The sequence below is a fragment of the Symphalangus syndactylus genome, chromosome 17 (assembly GCF_028878055.3).
Source record: "Symphalangus syndactylus isolate Jambi chromosome 17, NHGRI_mSymSyn1-v2.1_pri, whole genome shotgun sequence".
Classification (NCBI taxonomy): domain Eukaryota; kingdom Metazoa; phylum Chordata; class Mammalia; order Primates; family Hylobatidae; genus Symphalangus; species Symphalangus syndactylus.
Window position 1 is genome coordinate 62615822 of NC_072439.2, and position 6346 is coordinate 62622167.

Here is a 6346-nt window from a genome sequence, read left to right on the forward strand (position 1 = left end):
ATACAATAATAGTGGGGACTTTAATACTTTACTGTGAGTAATGAACAGATTGTCCAGACAGAAAATCAACAAAGAAACATTGGAGTTAAACTACACACTAGACCTAATAGGCCTAACTTATTTACCAAATATTTTACCCAACTGCTGCAGAATACATATTCTGTTTATCAGCACATGGAACGGTCTCCAGAACAGACCATATCTTAGGCCACAAAACAAGTCTGAACAAATTTTAAACAGTAGAAATCATATCAAGTATCTTTCCTGGCCAGGTGAGGTGACTCATCCCTACAATCCCAATACTTTGGGAACCTGAGATGGAAGGATCACTTGACCCTGGGGTTTGAGAGCAGCCTGGGCAACATAGTGAGACTCCATCTCTACAAAAAATAAACAAAATTAGCCAGGCATGATGGCACCTGCCTATAGTCTCAGCTACTTGAGAGGCTGAAGTGGGAGGATCACTTGAGCCTGGGAGCTTCAGGCAGCAGTGAGCCATGATCATACCACTGCACTCCAGCCTGGGCAACAGAGCAAGACCCTGTCTCTAAAAAATAATAATGAATAAAAATAATTTTAAAAATTACCTTTTTCTGAACACAGTGGAATAAAACTAGAAACCAATAAGAGAAACCTCAAAAACTTCACAAACAAATGGAAATTAAACAACATGCTCCTGAATGACAAATGGATCAACGAATAAATTAAGAAGGAAATTAAAAATTTTTTGAAGTTAATGAAAAGGAGAATATAGTAGACCAAAATCTGTGGGATAAAACAAAGCAGTACTAAGAGGGAAGTTTATAGCAATAAACACCTATATCAAAACAGTACAACAATCTCAAATAAACAACTTAATGATGCACCTCAAGGAACTAGAATAGCAAAAACAAAAACAAATCAAAATTAGTAAAAGGAAGGAAATAATAAAGATTGGAGCAGAAATAAATGAAATTGAAACTAAAAAATTTATGGAAGATCAATGAAACAAAAAGGATTTTTTTTTGAAAAGATAAACAAAATCACCAAATCATTAAGACTAAGAAGAAATAAGAGTGAAGAGCTAAATAAATAATCAGAAACAACTGAGACTACAGAAATGCAAAGGATCATTAGAGATTATTATGAACAACTATATGTCAACAAATTTGAAAACCTAGAAGAAATGGATACATTCCTGGATACAGCAACCTACCAAGATTGAACCATGAAAAAACAGAAAACCTCAACAAACCGATAATGAGTAATGAGAACAAAGCTGTAATAAAAAGTGTACCATCGAAGAAATGCCTAGGACCTCATAGCTTCACTATTGAATTCTACTAAACATTTAAAGAAGAACTAATACCAATTCTACTCAAACTCTTCCAAAAAAATGGAAGACAGGGAATACTTCCAAACTCATTCTATGAGGCCAGCATTACCCTGATACCAAATCAGAGAAGGACACAACAAAAAGAAAACTACAGGCCAATATCCCTTATGAAAATCGACACAGGAAAAAAACGTCCTCAAGAAAGTACTAGCAAGTTCTGTTTCCCATCTTGCAAGATGGTGGGTGAAAAAGTTGAGAAGCTGGATACTAAGTAGAAGAAACCTGAAGCCAAGAAGGCTGCTGCTAATGGGAAGGTGAAAAAGGGTAACAAAAAGCCAAAAAGGGGAAGCCTCATTGCAGCTGAAGTCCTGTCTTCATCAGAGGAATTGGCAGATATTCCCAATCTGCTATGTATTGTGGAAAGGTTATGTACAAGAGGAAGTATTCAGCCGGTAAATCAAAGATTGAAGAGAAAAAGGAGAAGGTTTTTGCAACTGGTTTAATACAAAAGCAGTTGGTGGTGACAAAGTTGAAGGTACTCAAGTGGTTACACTTTGCAAAATGCATAGCTATTATCCTACTGAAGATGTGCCCTGAAAGCTGTTGAGCCACAGCCAAAAATCTTTCAGTCAGCACAGAGAAAACTGCGAGGCAGCATCACTCCCAGGACCATTCTGTTCATCCCCCCTGGGCACCACAGAGGCAAGAGGGTGGTTTTCGTGAAGCAGCTGGGCAGTGGTTTCTCACTTCTCACTTATGACTGGATCTCTGGTTCTCAATTGAGTTCTTCTATGAAGAACACACAAGAAATTTGTCATTGCCACCTCCACAAAAATTGTTATCAGCAATGTGAAAATCCTAAAACGTCTTACTCATACTTACTTCAAGAAGAAGAAGCTGTGGAAGCCCAGACACTGGGAAGGTGAGATCATCAACAAAGGAAAAAAAAAAGGAGATTACAGAGCAGTGCAAGGTTGATCAGAAAGCTGTGGACTTGCAAATTTTACTAAAAATCAAAGCGATTCCTCAGCTCCAGGGCTACCTGTGATCTGTGTTTTCCCAGATAAATGAAATTTATTCTCAAAAATTGGTGTTCTAAATATCTTAAGAAGAATCTAATTAATTTTTTGATGTGTTGTTGAATTTGGCTTTCTAGTTTTTTTAAATGTATCTGTAAATACACTAAAAAAATCAACAACACATCAAAAAGATAAATCACCATTATCAAGTGAGATTCATTCCATGGATGCATGGATGGTTCAACATACACAAATCAATAAATGTAACACGTCACATTAACAGAACCAAGAACAAAAACCATATGATTATTTTAATAAATGCTGAAAAAATATTTGATAAAATTCAACATTCCTTTATGTCAAAAGCCTTCACAAACTGGGCATAGAAGAAACATAGCTCAAAATAATAAAGGTCATATATGACAAACGTACAGCTAACTTTAGTATGGAAAAAACTGAAGGTCTTTCCTCTAAGATTTGCAGTAAGACAAGAATTGCCACTTTCACTACTTTTATTCAACATAGTAATGGAAGTCCTGGCCAGATCAATAGGGAAGAGAAAGAAATAAAGGGCATCCAGATTAGAAAGGAAGAAGTCAAATTACTCTTGTTCACAGATAACATAATCTTACACTTAGAGAAACCTCAAGATTCCACCAAAAACCTGTTAGAAGTTATTACAAAACTCAATAAAGTTGTAGGATACAAAATCAACATACAGAAATCCGTAGCATTTATATACAGCAAAAGTGAACAATCTGAAAAAGAAATCAAGAAAGCAATCCCATTTAAAATAGCTACAAATAAAATAAAATACCTAAGAATCAACTTAATCAAAGAAATGAAAGATCTATACAAAGAAAACTATAAAACACTGATTAAAAACAGTTGAAGAGGACACAAACAAAAGATATTCCATGCTTGTGGATTGGAAGAATTAATATTGTTAAAATGACAATACTACCCAAAACAATTTACAGATTCAATGCAATCTCTATCAAAATACCAGTGACATTCTTCACAAAATAGAAAAAACTTCTAAAATTTATATGGAACCACAAAACACTCCAAATAGCCAAAATGCTCCTGAGCAAAAATAACAAAACTAGAGGCATCACATGTCCGACTCTAACACTTACTACTGGCAGAGGGGTGGAGTGAGATGGCAGAATAGAAGGCTGCAATAATTGTCTCCCCCACCCCCCCATGGGAACACCAAATTTAACATCTACACACACAGACACACACACACACAACACTTTCATAAGAACCAAAAAATTAGGTGAGCACTCACAGTACCTTGTATGAACTTCACATTACTGAAAGAGGCACTGAAAAGGTCAGGAAAAACAGTCTTTAACAGCCTTTAATTGCTTTTTCCTGGTCCCTCAGCAGTGGCTGCATGGTGTGGAGAATCTGTGTGCTTGGGGAGGGAGAATGCAGTGATTGTGAGACTTTTCATTGAACTGAGTTCTGGTAAGCCTTTTCATTGAGTGTTGGAATGCTCTGGGGCTCTAAATAAACTTGGAAGGCATTCTAGGCCATAAGGAATACAACTCCTAGGTGGGTCTTAGTGCCGAGCTGGGCTCAGAGCCAGTGGACTGGTGGGGGCACATGACCTACTGAGACACCAGCCAGGGCAGCTAAAGGAGTCCTTGCACCACTCCTCCCTCAACCCCAGGCTGAACAGCTTGCAGGTCTGATAGAGATCCCTTCTTTCCGCTTGAGGAAAGGAGAGAGAAGAACAAAGAGGACTTTGTCTTACATCTTGGATACCAGATCAGCCACAGTAGGATAGGGTAATGGGCATAGTCATGAGGGCACTGTTCCAGGCCCTAGCTCCTGGACAGCATTTCTAGACACACCTTGGGCCAGAAGGGGACTTGCTGCCTTGAAGAAAAGGACCTAGCCATGGCAGGACCCATCATCATTTGCTGACTAAAGAGCACTTGGGCCCTGAATAACTAGTAGCAATATCCAGGTATTCTGGGCTGTGGTTGAGACTGAGAATTGCCAGCTTCAGATGAGACACAGCACATTCCCAGCTGTAGTGGCTATAATGAGAGACTCCCTCTGCTTGAGAAAAGCAGAGGGAAAAGTAAAAGGGAACTTTGTCTAGCACCTTAGATATCAGTTGAGCCACAGGAGGGTAGAGCACCAGGCAGGCTCTTGGGGACACTAATTCCAGGTGTGGCTCTTGGATGGCATTTCTGGCCTGACCTGGTCCACAGGGGAGCCTACTTTCTGAAGGGTGAGTCCCAGGCTTGGCAACATTCACCACAAGCCGACTGAAGAGTCTTTGGGCTTTAAGTGAACATTGGTGGAAGCCTAGCAGTACTCCCTGTGGGCCTGTGGTGGTGGTGGCCACAGAGTGAGACTCCTCTGCCTATGGAAAGCAGAGGGAGGACTGGGAAGGGTCTCATGGTTTGAGAGACACAAGCCTGTCTGGCTTCACCACCTGCTGATTGTACAGTTCTAGGTCCTTGAGCAAACATAGGTGGTAACCAGGTAGTGGTAACAGCAGGCCTTGAGCAAGATCCAGTGCTGTGCTGGCTTCAGGTCTGACCCAACACAGTCCCAGTGGTGGTGGCCACAGGGGTTTCTTGTGTCACCCCACCCCCGGCTCCAGGAGGCTTGGCACAGAGAGAGAGAGAGACTCTTTGGGAGATAGCAAGGGAAGAGAACAAGAGTATCTGCTTGGTTAATCCAGATAATTCTTCCAGATCTTTTTCAAGACCACCAAGGTGATACTTCTATGAGTATTCAAGAACCACAGCATTACTGGGCTTTGAGTTTCCCCTAATACAGATACAACTTAGATCACAACACCCAAGTTGTTTCAAATACCCGAAAAGCCTTTCCAAGAAGGACAGGCACAAACAAACCTAGACTGGGAAGACTACAATAAATACCCAACTTTTCAATGCCCAGATACAAACATCTACGAGCATCAACACCATCCAAGAAAACATGACCTCACCAAACAAAGACCAAAGACCAATCCTGGAGAGACAGATATATGTGACATTTTAAACAAAGAATTCAAAATAGCTGTGTTGAGTAAACTCAAAGAAATTCAAGATAACGCAGAGAAAAAATTCAGAATCCTATAAGATAAATTTAACAAAGATATTGAAATAATTAAAAATAATCAGACAAAAATTCTGGAGTTGAAAAATGCAATTGATATACTGAAGAACACATCAGAGTCATTTAATAGCAGAATTGATCACACAGAAGAATTAGTGAGCTTGAAGACAGGCTATGTGAAAATACACAGAGGAGACAAAAGAAAAAAGAATAAAAAGTAATGAAGCATACCTACAAGGTCTAGAAAATAGCCTCAAAAGGGCAAATCTAAGAGTTATTGGCCTTAAAGAGGAGATTGAGAATGAGATAGGGGTAGAAAGCTTAAGCTTATTCAAAGGAAAAAGAGAACTTCCCAAACCTAGAGAAAGATATCAATATCCAAGTACAAGAAGGTTATAGAACACCAGCAGATTTAGCCCAAAGAAAACTATTAGGCATTTAACAATCAGACTCCTAAAGATCAAGGATAAAGAAAGGATCCTAAAAGCAACAAGAGAAAAGAAACAAACAACATGCAATGGAGCTCCAATATATCTGGAAGCAGACTTTCCAGTGGAAGCCTTACCAGCCAGTAGAGAGTGGCATGACACATTTAGAGTGCTGAATGAAAAAAGCTTTTACCCTAGAATAGTATATCTGGTGAAAATATCCTTCAACCACAAAGGGGAAGTAAATATTTTCCCAGACAAACAAAAGAATGAGCGACTTTATCAACACCAGACCTGTCCTATAAGAAATGCTAAAGGGAGTACTTCGAACAGAAAGAAAATGATGTTAATGAACAATAAGAAATAATCTAAAGGTGCAAAAGTGACTAGTAATAGTAAGTATACAGAAAAAACACAAGAATATTATAATGCTGTAACTGTGGTGTGTAAACAACTATTAAGTAGAGAGACTAAATGATGAATCAATTAAAAAT

The 6346-nt window shown here is 38.9% G+C and overlaps 1 pseudogene; it reads left to right on the forward strand.

The window, feature by feature from the left end:
* Positions 1-1876: 1876 nt before the first annotated feature.
* Positions 1877-2414, forward strand: LOC134732831 (large ribosomal subunit protein eL6-like; annotated as a pseudogene).
* Positions 2415-6346: the final 3932 nt, after the last annotated feature.